Source organism: Lygodium microphyllum, chromosome 13, assembly GCF_053477565.2.
Source record: "Lygodium microphyllum isolate KBCC chromosome 13, Lygodium_microphyllum_v1.1.10, whole genome shotgun sequence".
NCBI classification, from domain to species: domain Eukaryota; kingdom Viridiplantae; phylum Streptophyta; class Polypodiopsida; order Schizaeales; family Lygodiaceae; genus Lygodium; species Lygodium microphyllum.
In genome coordinates this window covers 136,738,985-136,754,810 of record NC_141147.1, presented here as the reverse complement: position 1 = coordinate 136,754,810, position 15,826 = coordinate 136,738,985, and positions in this window count along the sequence as shown.

Here is a 15,826-nt window from a genome sequence, read left to right as displayed (position 1 = left end):
TGCTGTTGGGGGTAAAGGCACCTCTGCCTAGCTGCTTGTGTATTACTACACTAACAGTCACCGCCACTGCACACTGCAGGTGGTGGGCGCCCGTCACCATCACTTTATTCTTTATTCTTTTAGTGACAGTTTGAATAAAGGAAGGCCCGGTCACATTGTGACTGTTGGAGTTTCCATTTCTAGTCTCTTCCTTTTCTTACTTTTGCTCTTCCGCCATAGCTCTCGAGTCCAACCTTCGATCCGTCGCTCCCTTTAAACTGGTATCAGAGCTTCACTTTTTGACTCTTGAGCTTAGTTCGTGGCATTCTCAGTACCCCATTGACTCCCTATTGGCATTGGGTCTCCTTCCCGGCAGCCATATCCGACTCCTTCGAGCTCCCGTCACTCCCCGGCTTCCCGAGCACCTTCCCGGTATTGTTGGGCACCTTCAGGGCATTACATCATAGGTATTTGATCATTTTCTTCAGGGTTTACTTCAGTTCTTAGGTCTCACAAGTTGTAAACAAGTTGTGGGCAGCCATAGCTCACACCTCTTGGAGCTTCCTTCACCTGGATCTTGCTTCCAGCCTGTCAAGGCTTGCTGAGGCTTGGTGTAGGCCTTCTTTGGCCCTCATTTGTGCCCCCTTTGGGCCCCATTGTTGACACGTGGGACAGCAGACCCCCCAAGCCAGCTCACATTTTTTTTACGCCTATTTCAATTACATGCCATTGAGCAGTTACAAACACTTGAGACTTTGGGACTTCTTACCTTTTGGGATGATATATCATATGTCTTGGTTCATCGTATGCTTATGAGCTAAGTCTCAGTTTTGGATCCATATCTTTGTGAACTAACACCTTCTTGTGTCAAGTTTTGGTAGTGGTAGGAACACTTTACCCCGTTGACTAGGGGGTGTACCTACTCACTGGCAGATATTTGTATGACATACTTGGGTGTTGGATTCATTCTTATCAACCGTCATATGCTTATGCTATGCCTGCATGATGCCGGCTTTGGTCTTGGCAGTATCTGATTGCCTTGGGATCCGATTTTGGCATTGTTAGCTCTCTCTTACTGAAATCTAAAACTTATTACAACAAGCATATATGTATGGACTAATATGGATTTTTCATGCTGAAACACTCTGAAATGATGTACTTTCACTAGTATTTGCTGGGCAGCAGCTTTGATTCTACTTTCTTTGCTATTTTTCCTCGATTTTGGTGATTTTTTTGTCATTTTCTACAATAAACTGTCTACAATCTTCCAACCTGCATTATGGCGAGTTCGTCCACTGATCATGCTATTTTCAACATCACTAAGCTTGATGGTATGAATTACTCTTATTGGAAGAGCCAGATTTGGCAGGTGTTGGTGTAGAAATCGTAGATCAAACCTTTGAGGTTAAGCGGGCATCTGCCTACAACTATGCCAAATGAGGAATGGCTTGAGCTTGATGAGTTATGCAAGTCCACTATTGTATTGTCTCTCACAGAACAGGTTCACTATAATGTCTTTGAGGAGGAACAGAGTGCATGGTAGTTGTGGGAAAAGATCAAAAATCTATATGACAAGAAAAGTCCAGCGAGTCGATGTATTGGCTGAAGCAGCTTATGGATTTGCGCATGAAGGAGAATGTGACTATGTCTGCTCACTTGAGCCAATTCCATGCCATACTCAAGAACTTGATTTCGCAGGACATCACTTTTATAAAGGATATCACTCCTCTTTTCTTGCTTGGTACTCTTAACGAGTCATGGGATGTATTCCGCACTACATTATGTGCCTCTACTGCTACCTTGAAATTATATAATGTTGAGAGTGCTCTTCTGTAGGAAGAGGTTAACCGTAAGAATTTGGATGCCTCTCGTGTATCTCATGCTATGACAGCTAGAGGCAAGAATGATGGATATGGAAAGCATGGCAGTGGTAATGGCTGTGGACGGGATTCTTAGAAATCTCAGTCCAAGTCTCGTGGGAAGTCACATAGCAAATCCCGTGGCAGGAATGCAAATGTTACTTGTCACCATTGAGGGAAAAAGGGCCATATTAGGCCACAATGCCATGAATTGCGCAATGAAAGGTGCAAAGATAAGGGGAAAGACAAAGTGCAAGATAAGTCTTCTGATCGCAGCATAGTACCTGCAAAGTCCAGTGTTAAAATTGAAGAGATCAATGTTATGCAGCCTGAGAATGTTGATGATGATAATTATATCCTAGCAGCTTCTTCTAGTGCTTCGCAGATGATAGAGATACACTCTATGTATGCACAGTGTTGGCTCTTGGACTCAGGTGTGTCCTTTCATGTGACACCTTGCCGAGAGTGGTTTCATTCATATCGTACTGTTTCGGGTTCTGTGCGCTTGGGTGATGACAGCTCTCTTGATATTGTGGGCATTGGTGATGTTAGGCTGCAGTTTCCTTCTGGCAGCAGTTTTGTTATACAGGATATATGTCATGTATCTGCTTTGACACGCAGTCTCATGTCAGCTGGACAGCTTGATGATGCAGGTTATCATGTATCTTTTGGAGACTCTACATGGAAGATCACTCGTGGCAGACTTGTAATTGCGAGAGGTGCCAAGGCTGGCAGTCTCTACCCCTTGATTGTATCAGCTTCTTCCCTTGATCACGTTTTGTCTGTGGGTTCTATCCCACATGTATCTCTTTGGCATGCTTGTTTGGGCCATATGTCTTTAAAGGGAATGAAAATGCTTTTTGGTTTGCAGTACTTACCGCCCCTTGATTATGCATATTTTGATTCATGTGAGCATTGTCTTTATGGCAAGCAGACTAGTTCTACGCATAAGAAGTCTGGTAGGCCACGCATGAGTGAGCCCTTGGCATTGGTACATTCAGATGTCTGTGGCCCCATGCCTTGTCAGTCTATGGGTGGTGCAAAGTATTTTGTTACATTCATAGATTATTTTTCACGAAAAGTTTGGGCTTATCCCATTAAGCTAAAATCTGATGTCTTGGCTGTGTTTCAGAGATGGCTTGCATTGGTTGAGAACCAATCTGGGTATAGACTAAAATGCCTAAGGACAGATAATGGGGGTGAGTATGTCTCACGTGCTTTTGAGCAGTTATATGATGAGAGGGGTATTAAGCGTCAATTGACAGACCCCTACACCCCCCAGAATGGTTTGGCTGAGCAGATGAATAGAACCATCCAAGAGCGTGTACACAATATGCTTAGCCATGCATGCCTACCACAGAGCTTTTGGGCTGAGGCAGTTAGTACAATTGTGCATGCCATAAATAGATAACCCTCTAGTGGTTTGGATTTCCAGGTTGCAGAGGAGGTATGGACTGGAAAACCTCCCTCTTATGCGCATCTCCGTGTCTTTGGATGTGAGGCATTTTGCCATGTGCCTAGGGACAAGAGAAGTAAGCTGGATGCCAAGAGTGTCAAATGCATTTTCCTTGGTTATGGGGATGCAGGCGAGATGGGTTACCACCTCTGGGATCCGCAGGCGCAAAAAGTCATCCGCAGTCATGATGTAGTCTTCCAGGAAGACAAAATGCATAAGCAACCTGAGAGAGTTGTTGAGATCCACATGGTCATATTTCAGGAGGAGCCGAGAGCTCCCACACAGCCAGTTGGACAGCCTACAGCTGCAACAGATGCTCATGGTCAGGGTGTTGGACAGGCAGTTGGGCAGGCAGCAGAGCCTGCTGTGAGATGGTCTACTAGAGACAGACGTCCACCAGATAGATTTCAGCCCTCAATGCATTATGTCTTGGTTATAGATGCAGGAGAGCCTTTCACTTATGATGAGGCTATGCGCAAGAGTGGCAGTCACTCCTAGGAGAGGGCTATGCAATCTGAGATAGACTCCCTACATAATAATGACACTTGGGATTTGGTTTCCTTGCCTATGGGCAAGAAGGCTTTGCCATGCAAGTGGGTGTACAAGCTAAAAAGTACCCGTGGACACCCCAAGCCGGCATACAAGGCTAGATTAGTAGCAAAGGGTTTTAAGCAAGAGCATGGTGTGGACTTTGACGATGTCTTTTCTCCTGTGGTTAAGATGACCACCCTGCACTTAGTCTTGGCTTTGGTTGCTCAACTTGACTTGGATTTATACCACATGGATGTCAAGACGGCTTTCTTACATGGGGACTTGCACGATGAGATTTATATTGAGCAGCCTAAGGGCTTTGCAGAACCTAGTAGGCATCACCTAACCTAGTGTGCAAATTGAAGAAAAGTCTTTATGGCTTGAAATAGGCACCTAGGGAGTGGTATCATACGTTTGATGCCTTTATGCAGTCACAGGGCTACAGTCGGAGTGCTATGGATTCGTGTCTTTATACAAAGAAAGCCCATGATGGTTCTTTATTGTTTTTGGTACTCTATGTGGATGATATGCTGATAGTAGGGAAAGCTCATGATGAGCTAGATGCTCTTAAGACTCAGCTCAAGAAGAGCTTTGAGATGAAAGATCTCGGACAGGCCACTCACATACTTGGTATGCGCATTACACACGACAGGCATCAGGGACTCCTCTACTTGTCACAGAGGGAGTACATTCATAACGTCCTTGAGCGCTTCCGCATGCAGGACGTAAAGCCTATTGGCTGTCCATTGCCTTCTTATGTGAAGGTATCACAGGCTGATTGTCCGCAGACAGAAGAGCAGAAGGCCGAGATGGCCAAGATTCCCTATGCATCTGCAGTGGGCATTCTTATGTATGCCATGATAGCCACTCGTCCAGATATTGCCTTTGCAGTTGGTGTTGTGGCACGCTATATGGCTACACCTGGCAAGAAGCATTGGGATGCTGTGAAGGGTATCATGAGGTACCTGAAGGGCACTGCAAATATGTGCATATGCTATGGCAGCCAGGATACAGGAGTTGTGGGGTACACTAACTCTGATTATGCAGGACATGCAGATAGTAGGAAGTCCACTTCCAGCTATGTATTCACCTATGTTGGAGGTGTTGTTTCTTGGATGTCCAGGGTGCAGAAATGCATGACCCTTTCTACTACAGAGGCCGAGTATGTTGCAGCCACCACTAAGGCTTACAAGGAGGCCATTTGGTTGGGTCGTTTAGTTGCTGACCTTGGTATTGATGCTATCCCTACACTGCATTCGGATTCTATGAGTGCTATTCAGTTAGCCAATAATCAATAATCCGGTCTTCCATGCGAAGATGAAACACATTGAGGTGAGGTATCACTTCATACGTGGGGTCATTGAGGACAAGTATGTTGATCTTGTTAAGATCTTGACTGACCAGAATCCTATAGATCTACTCACGAAAAGCCTCTCTACAGAGCGCCTTGCCTTCCTCAGGAGGTTGATGGGCGTGGGATGAGATGACGTCTTTCCTCATCCTGTACATGTGTACATGTTGTACTGTCTTTTTTCTTTTTCTTTTCACTCCTCACTAGGGTAGATTCACCTTTAAGTGGGAGGTTGTTGGGGGTAAAGGCGCCTCTGCCTAGCCGCCCGTGTATTACTACACTGACAATCACCGCCATTGCACACTGCAGGTGGCAGGCACCCGTCACCGTCACTTTATTCTTTATTCTTTTAGTGACAGTTTGAATAAAGAAAGGCCCGGTCACACATTGTGACTGCTGGAGTTCCCATTTCTAGTCTCTCCCTTTTCTTGCTCTTGCTCTCCCACCATAGCTCTCGAGTCCAACCTTCGATCCGTCGCTCCCTTTCAGATGCAAATTCTTTACTTTATCTAAACTCCATCAATCTAGGAGGTGGTTTTCCTCCGCATTGTTGGTGTTGAAAAAAAATGCGCCTATGATACTATTGGGGAACTTGAATCTTGGTACAAGATTGATATGCAAATAATTTCATAGCAAAGTTCTAGAGATTGAAATTATTATTAGAGCAAATATTGGTGTCTTCGTACCCAGGATTGTCTTTATTCTAATGTGTGTAGGGTTACCCTTCGTCATGTGTAGAAGATAGTTTCCTGTTAGGCTAGTTTTTGTTATGACTATTAACAAGTCTCAAAGGACAACCATTGACCTCCTTTGGTTTGTATCCCAAGATTCCTGTGTTCTCTCATGGCTAGCTCTATGTTGCCACAAGTTTCATAAATGTTTTGTTAGAAGATAGAAGTGTGAACTCTCATACCATTGCAAATATTGTGTACCCCAAGGTGTTGCAAAAATCTAGATGATATTGTGTTTGGACTTTTTGTTTCGATTCAAACAAATTTAAGTATGCATCATCATATGAAAAGACTGTCCACTATGAAGGTGTATTATGAGACGTATATGAAGGTGTATTATGAGACGTTTCAAAGGACATCTTATAATTTATTGTGTTCTTTTTGGAATGTCCATATTTTATAGAGTGAAGTTGCATGCATGTCTTGTGTCAACTTCATCTCCTTTTTCCTTTTTGAATATGTGTAATTGTCAAGTTTTATGTGTTAACCCTTTGCATGGTGATGAAGCATGGGCAATCATCTACCCCAATTATGCATGTTGCAATATCTAAGCCAATGCTTGCAACAATTTCCAATTCAATGAATGTGCGTAATGGAAAAGATGCTGGGAAAACCATGACTCGACAACGGTTATCTTATTGGTTCCATTCAATAGGGTATATACTACTTCCTTCTTTGTTTGCATTTTTTGAATACTTTTTGGTTCACTGCTTTGCTTGAATTCTCTATATAAGGTTGTGATGTGTTGTTTTGAGATATGTTTGAAAATGTTGCATATACATGTTTCTCAAGTCCACGTCTTTTGAGCTAGTGGAGGAGGGGTTGATGCACCCATGACCAATAGATAATGCATAGCACGATGCATGGCCTTGCATCCCCAAGAATCAAAGAACTACAAGGATGATGTGTAGTTGTTCTTTCTCTTGAAGTTTTCAAAAAATTGATGTTGAAGTTGAGAAATTGACACATCAATTTGGCCAATTCACGCAATATTTTTCAAAGGAAATACAAATGTAGATTGCATGCTTCCATGATGTTCTATGAGAGTTGCAGAGTGCATATCTTTGCCTCCACAGCATTGTTGGAGAATTGAATTGTGACTTGAAAGGTGTAGTAGAGGGGGTGAATGAAGCAAGATGATTGGTGGATAGTATGCTGAAGGAGAGAGGCATGATTCAAGGGGGTTAGAGAGTGAGATAACCACTTTGGTCAATTAGGAAAATGTTAAGCAATTTATGGTTTTGAAAAAGGAAATTGCATCTTTAAAATTGTTTGTTGCTAGGTTTAATGGGCTGCTAACATTAATGTGTTGGCATCTCCAATCAAGTTACGCCATGAAAATGGCTCCTCATAAACAATTAGGGATATTTTTCACAATTTATTACCCTCTTGAGTTTCATTGTTGCAATCATTGCGTTGCTTATGCAAATTTGGATTGGCATTCAATTACATATATTTCTTATGACATACCATTGTATTTTTAAAAATATTTTACAAATCATATAATCGAAATAATATTTTCACTATAACCAAAAATGGGTGCCATGAAACATTTGTAAGTAAGGCGGTCTCTATGTATATGTTTTAATGTGTATATGCTTTAATGATGATTTCACCAAATAGAGTTATTATTTAATGTTAAGATGGATCGCATGTTCTCCTTATAAATTGGTTTTTAGCATAGATGCATAGTGCAATGAGTTTTTTCATCTAGCTTCACTTCTAATAGGTTAAATGATTTCATACATGTTTGTTCATAGAGTTTGCTTTCTAGAATTTGACCTCTCCTACTTACTAATGCACTCATTGTTGTGCTCAACATCTCACCTTTTTCCATTGGCTTCTTCAGATGTCTACCCCTATCTACACATATTACCCTGCATCAAGAAGTCAATTGCATTTCCAAGAACAATATACATTTGTGTTATTGGATCCCATTATGTGCAACAGCCTTGCTTGCGTTATCGAACGTTTGCCAACTCTCCTATACTTGAATTCTTCTAGTCCAACATTCATAGAGATTTAATTTGAGACTTATAACTAGTGTTTTTTTGTTTTCGCCCATTGGAAGCATTCCAAATTCAAAGAAGACGTTATTTTTGCATCCCATGATTTGGAAGCATCATTAGTTCATGGATCTTTCATGCCTAGTTAGGGTGCAACAATTGCACCTTGATGTTATTATGTCTGATGGAGCTAAGATTTGCGCATCTTATTCTAATTTTGGTAATTGGAACTACATTTTCTATTTCATTTTAATTATTCTTTGATACAAGTCTCCATTCATAAGTGATTAACATATCCATTTCAAGTAAAATATAATTCAGAGAGTGTGTTCATTGCAACCATTTGTGTGGCAAAAACATGGGAGCATCACCACTACACAATGTCAAAGATGCTCCAATGCTTCTTTGCAGAAAAGTTTTTTTTTTAAATTGTTTTAGAATTATTTATGTACTTTTTGCTTTCCTTCAAAAGCTATGTTGCAATCCACTACTAGATGCAGGGACCAAATGCACTTTCACCTTTGAATTCTTATATTGATCTACAACAATGGTTTAAAATGTGTACTTTACAATGTGTTATGAGAGAACATCTATAATTTTTTGAGCATGCAAACTACTATTTGGAAGAAGCCTTGGAGGTGGGTCGCACAAATGGTACTTGGCCTTGCTTTTCTTTGGAAAAATTAAAGCTCAAAATTCATGTCTTTGGACACACATCATGCCTTCAAAAATTAATAATGTTCAATAAAGCAATGTGAAGTAAGGCATAACCTCATGAGCTTTGCAATGATTGACATTGCACGAAGCACACTAAGGCCGGTTACACACCAACACGCGGCTGCCCAAGTGTGCAAGCACCGGCCAATAAGAAGGCCTGAAATGCGAAAACGGGTGCCCCCCTCTTACACACCGGGGGCGCCTGACGTCTCCGTCGAAAGGGGGTTTTCAATGCTTCCCCCACCCTCTTTTAGCATTCCGCAGGGCGGGGGAAGTCCCCCATCTGGTGTTTTCTGTAGGCAAGGCAAGTGGGCTCCAGGCATCTCTCTTTTCCCATTGCCAGGTTTCGACCTCATCAAGCTTTCCTTTGCTTGTTGCTAGGGAGCCGTTGTGAAGAAGCAGGTTCTCCACATGTATAAATGTTGTGCCAAGGGGCGCCATGCTTGTGTGTTCGTCTGGATTCATCCCTCTCTTCACACAAATCTATACACAGCCTGAAGGTGGGAAGCCATCTTTGATGATTATGCATCCAGCCATGTCTCTCTCTCTTCCAGAAACCAGTTATATGTTAATGCATGGCCAATTGATTGTAGGTGATTTGCAAGCTTCACAGGTGGTCAGGTGATTTGCAGGCTTCAATGGTGGTCTTATCACAGGTGATTCACATGCTTCACAGGTGGTCTTATCACATGTATGCTCTCTCTCTCTCTCTCTCTCTCTCTCTCTCTCTCTGTCTCTCTCTCTCTCTCTCTCTCTCTCTCTCTCTCTCTCTCTCTCTCTCTCTCTCTCTCTCTCTCTCGTTGGGGTAAAGGCGCCTCCGCCATGCCACCCCGTGTATTACTACACTAACAGTACCCGCCATTGCACACTGCAAGTGGCGGGCGCCCGTCACGTCACTTTATTCTTTACATTCATTTTAGTGACTAGTAAATAAAGGAAGGCCCGGTCACACATTGTGACTGTTGGAGTTCCCATTTCTTGTCTCTCTCTTTCTTGCTCTTGCTCTCCCCGCCATAGCTCCCGTGCAAGCTTCGATCCTTGTCACCTTTCAACTGGTATCAGAGCTTGGCTTCCTCTTGCTCGAGCTCAACTCGGTGCTTGCTTAGCTTCGCATTGACTCCCTTCTTGCATTGGATCTCCATCCCGAAAGCCATATCCGATCTCCCTGAGCTCCCGTCACTCTCCAGCTTCCCGAGCACCTTCCCGGCCTATTGAGGCACCTTCAAGGCATTGGTACTGAGGTATTTGATCATTCTTTTAGGGTTTTATTTCAGTCTACAGGTTGCAAACAGCAAGGGCAACCATGGCTTCAAACCCTTGAAACTTATTCCCCTCATATTGTGCCTTACACCTATTAGCAAGGCTCAAAGAGGCTTGTCATAGGCCTTTGATAGGCCCTTCTTGACCCCCCCATTACCCCCTTTCAGCCCACGTGGAGCAGCAGCAAGTTCAGCACCAATAGGACAGATTGCACCATTTTTCCAGGCTGTTAGCACTCGTCTACTTCAGCTCCACACTTGGCCATTGCTTCTTGCTCTCTACCTTGATCAAGAGGGCTATTAGACTTCATGTTTGATGTCATTCAAGCTTTGGGCATTGGTCTTGATCATTCGGGGCTGATTTCTTCAAATTTGGGACTGTCATAAATTGTCATAATAGGCTGAAAACAGGGCAGCACCATTGGCATTAGCATTTGTTGCTTACACTCCATTCCGGTTGTGCTATTTGATGCCCGTATGCGGTCTACTTGATGCCCGAATGCCTTGGGAATGTATGCACATGATTATGCCATGATTTTGGCCTGAAATATTGGCTAATTTGGGACTGTCATTTATTGTTATACAGTGTTGGAAACAGGGCAGCCACACTTGGCATTGGCATTTGATGCTTATACTCTACTCCGGTTACCTTGTTTGATGCCCGTATTTGGCCTACATGATGCCTAGTGCCTTGAGAATGTATGCACATGATTATTCCATGATTTTGGCCTGAAATATTGGCTGAAATTTCTCAGTATTGACAGTCAAACTTGGCTGTAATAACAGTGGGCTGAATGTACTTTGGATGCTTTGTCACTTACCTATTGGTACCGGATGTATGCTTTGGGATTTGCCATCATGTATCTGACATTTGGGGACGACTTTGAGCTCATGTTTGAATCTATAGAATGTATTTGAGTTACGCATAAGCTCCATCTTAATTGGTATTCATTGGCATTTGGACCGACTTGGCATGCTCTTGGACCGCTTATGCCTCATGTCTATGCTTGACAATTAGGCTTCATACATTACATGCTTTGGTTCGTGATATATGCCGCTTGGTTCGTCTATGCTTTACCAACATTGGGAGCTTTGCCTTGGATATATTTGAGCATTTCGGACTTAGTTTGATCATTTACTTGGTTGCTTCCATCAGTTGCTTCATGTATGTCATGCTCTTGGGATGCGTATGACGCATTGACTTGGTCACTTGTCATGGTACTTTGTCTTGGGTTGCTTGAGCCCTTGAGCTCGTTTGTACGCTTTTTGTGCCAGTGGGAGCATCTTGCATGCTTACTTGACCTTTAACCAGGGATTACATGCTATTGGAGCAGTCTATGTCATTGAGCAATTACAGATGTATTGAGACTTTGGGATTATACTCCGAAAATTGGATGTTGTATTGAGTATATGTCTTGGTTCACAGGATGCTTATGAGCTGAGTCTCAGTTTTGGATCCGCTTTCCTTTGAGCAAACACCTATTTGTGTCAGGTTTTGGCAGTTGCAGGTGCATTTTGCCTAGATTGTCTGGGGGTGTGCCTCTTACTGGCAGATGCTATTTGACATCTCTCAGTGTTATGCTCATGTATTTTCACTGTCATTTGGCTTTTCTTTGTCCTCTTTATGCCGACTTTGGACCTAGCATTGTCTAGTTGACATTAGATCCAGTTTTGGGGCAGTTTGCTCTCATTATTGCAATTCTGAAATTTATTACAGCAAGCATTTATTGGTGGACTGAGCAGTATTTTTAATGCTGAAATATCCTGATTTGGTGTATCGCACCTAGTACTAAGTGGGCAGCATCTTTTGGCACACTTTTCTCGCCATTTGGAGCTCATTTCAGCGGATTTTGAGCATTTTCTACAGTAAAATAGCCAGCAGTTTTACATTGTCTGTGCATTTTCAGCTTGCATTATGGCATCCTCTTCGACTGATAATGCCATATTTAACATCACCAAGTTGGATGGTACCAACTACTCTTATTGGAAGAGTCAAATTTGGCAGGTCTTGGTGGAGAAATCTCAAATTAAGCCATGTCGGTTGAGCGGGGAGCAGCCTGAAACTATGGACAATGACGACTGGCTTGAACTTGATGAGCTATGGAAGTCCACGATTGTATTGTCTCTCACTGAATAGGTACATTATAATGTATTTGAGGAAGCACAGAGTGCATGGGATCTATGGAATAAGATCAGAATCTTTATGATAAGAAAAGTCTGGCGAGTCAGATGTACTGGTTGAAGCAGCGTATGGATCTGCGAATGAAGGATAATGCGACTATGTCTGCTCACTTGAGCCAATTCCATGCTATACTGAAGAACCTGACTTCGCAGGATATCACCTTTGGAGAGGAAGTAACTCCTCTTTTCTTGCTTGGGACTCTGAATAAGTCATGGGATGTATTCCGCACTGCCCTATGTGCCTCGTGCTACTTTGAAACTGAATGATGTTGAGAGTGCTCTTCTGCAGGAAGAGGTTAATCGCAAAAACTTGGATGCCTCTCGTGTTTCACATGCTTTGACTGTTAGAGGTAGGAATGATAGGAATGATCGTGGTCATGGCCGTGGCCGTGACTCGCAGAAGGGTCAGTCTAAATCTCGTGGAAAGTTGCGTAGTAAGTCGTGTGGGCGCAACGCTAATGTCACTTGTCATCATTGTGGAAAAAAGGGCCATATCATACCACAGTGTCATGAGTTGCGCAATGAGAAGCGCAAGGATAAGGGGAAAGAGAAAGTGTAGGAGAAGTCCTTTGATCGCAGCATAGTACCTGCGAAGTCCAGCGTCAAGATTGAAGAAATTAATGTCACGCAGACTGAGGATTCCGATGGTAGTGATGAGTTCATACTTGCAGCTAGTTCTTCTGATGCCTCACACTTGACTGAGACACCTAGTATGTATGCACAATGCTGGTTATTGGATTCAGGTGCGTCCTTCCATGTGACGCCTTACCATGAGTGGTTTCACTCTTACTGTACTGTATCTGGATCAGTCAGACTTGGAGATGACAGGTCTCTTGATATTGTGGGCTGTGGAGATATTCAGTTTTTGCAGTTTTCCACTAGCAGTTCCTTTTTTCTCACGGATGTACGTCATGGCGCAGTCTTATGTCTGCAGGACAATTGGATGATGCAGGGTTTCATGTCTGTTTTGCGGATTCTACCTGGAAGATTACCAGAGGCTGACTTGTGCTTGCTAGAGGCGCCAAGGCTGGCACCCTCTATCCTCTTGTTGTATCTGGGTCTTTTGTAGACCATGTTTTGGCAGTGGGATCTATCCCACATGTATCACTTTGGCATGCCCGTTTGGGGCATATGTCTTTGAAGGGAATGAAAATGTTATCTAGTTTGCAATATCTTCCGCCTTTGGACTATGCATGTTTTGACTCGTGTGATCATTGTCTTTATGGTAAGTAGAATAGGTCTACACATAAGAAATCGGGTAGGCCATGCATGAGTGACCCCTTGGCTTTGGTGCATTTAGATGTTTGTGGGCCCATGACATATATGTCTATGGGTGGTGCGAAGTACTTTGTTACCTTCATTGATGATTTTTCTAGGAAAGTGTGGGCTTATCCCATAAAGCAAAAGTCTGATGTCTTGGCAATCTTTGAGCGTTGGCTTGCTCTTATTGAGAACCAAACTGGGTATAGACTGAAATGCCTTAGGACTGACAATGGGGGAGAATATGTCTCACGTGCTTTTGAGCAGTTTTGTGATGACAGGGGTATTAAGCGTCACTTGACCGCCCCTTACACCCTCGCCCAGAATGGTTTGGCTGAGCACATGAACAGGACTATTTAGGAGCGTGTCTGCTCTATGCTTAGCCATGCAGGCCTACCACAGAGCTTTTGGGCTGAGGCAGTTAGTACGGCAATGCATGTCATAAACCGATCGCCTTCTAGTGGATTGGATTTCCAGGTTGCAGAGGAAGTTTGGGCTAGTAAGCCACCCTCTTATGCGCATCTCCATGTCTTTGGATGTGAGGCATTCTGCCATGTGCCCAAGGATAAGAGGAGTAAGTTGGATCCAAAGAGCATTAAATGCATCTTTCTTGGTTATGGTGATTCAGGAGAGATGGGCTATTGCCTATGGGATCCGCAGGCGCGGAAAATAGTACGCAGCCATGATGTAGTCTTCCATGAAGACAAGATCCGCAGAGTGATCTTTCAGGAGGAGCCTAGAGCTCCTTCATAGCCAGTTGGACAGCCTACAGCTGCAGTAGATGCTCATGGTCAGGGTGCTGGGCAGGCAGCAGAGCCTGCAGTGAGACGGCCTGCTAGAGATAGACGTCCACCTGATAGATTTCAGCCCTCTATACATTATGTTTTGGTTACAGATGCAGGAGAGCCTTTCACTTATGATGAGGCTATGCGCAGGGGTGATAGTCACTCCTGGGAGAGGGCTATGTAGTCTGAGATTGATTCCTTGCATAAAAATGAGACTTGGGATTTGGTTGCCTTGCCTAAGGGCAAGAAGGCTTTGCCATGCAAGTGGGTGTACAAGCTGAAAAGTACCCTTGGACACCCCAAGCCGACATACAAGGCTAGATTGGTAGCAAAGGGTTTTAACCAGGAGCATGGTGTAGACTTTGATGAGGTCTTTTCTCCTGTGGTTAAGATGACCACCCTGCGCTTGGTCTTGGCTTTGGTTGCTCAACTTGACTTAGATCTATATTAGATGGATGTCAAGACGACTTTCTTACATGGGGACTTGCATGATGAGATCTATATGGAGCAGCCTAAGGGCTTTGCAGAACCTGGTAGGGAGCACCTAGTGTGCAAGTTGAAGAAAAGTATTTATGGCTTGAAGCAGGCACCTAGGGAATGGTATCATAAGTTTGATGCATTTATGCAGTCACAGGGCTACAACAGGAGTGCTATGGATCCGTGTCTTTACACGAAGAAAGCCCATGATGGTTCATTGCTTATTTTGGTACTCTATGTAGATGATATGCTAATAGCAGGGAAAGCTAATGATGAGCTAGATGCTCTTAAATCTCAGCTAAAGAAGAGCTTTGAGATGAAGGATTTGGGACAGGCCTCTCACATACTTGGTATGCGCATTAGACGCGACAAGCATCAGGGACTCCTCTACTTGTCACAGAGGGAGTATATTCATAAAGTCCTTGAGCGCTTCCGCATGCAGGACGTAAAGCCTATTGGCTGTCCATTGCCTTCTTATGTGAAGGTATCACAGGCCGATTGTCCGCAAACAGATGAGCAGAGGGCCGAGATGGCCCAGATCCCTTATGCTTCAGCCGTGGGCAGTTTGATGTATGCCATGATAGCCACTCGTCCAAATATTGCCTTTGCAGTTGGTATTGTGGCACGCTATATGGCTACACTTGGCAGGAAACATTGGGATGCCGTGAAAGGTATCATGAGGTACGTGAAGGGCACAACAGATATGTGTATTTGCTATGGCAGCCAGGATACTGGGGTCGTGGGGTACACTGACTCTGATTATGCAGGACATGCAGATAGTAGGAAGTCCACTTTTGGCTATGTATTCACCTATGTTGGAGGTGCTGTCTCTTGGATGTCCAGGGTTCAGAAGTGTACGGCTTTGTCTACCACCGAGGCCAAGTATGTTGCAGCCAACTGAGGCTTGCAAGGAGGCCATATGGCTAGGCCGTCTAGTTGTTGACCTTGGGATTGATGCTATACCTACACTGCATTCGGATTCTATGAGTGCCATTCAATTGGCTAAGAATCTGGTCTTTCATGCGAAGACGAAACACATTGAGGTGAGGTATCACTTCATACCTGGTGTCGTGGAGGACAAGTCTGTTGACCTTGTCAAGATCTCCACTGACGAGAATCCTGCAGATCTGCTCACGAAAAGCCTCACTACTGAGCGCTTTGCCTTCCTCAGGAGATTGATGGGCATTGGATGAGATGTTGCCTTTCCTCATCCCTTGTACCTATGTACAGTTGT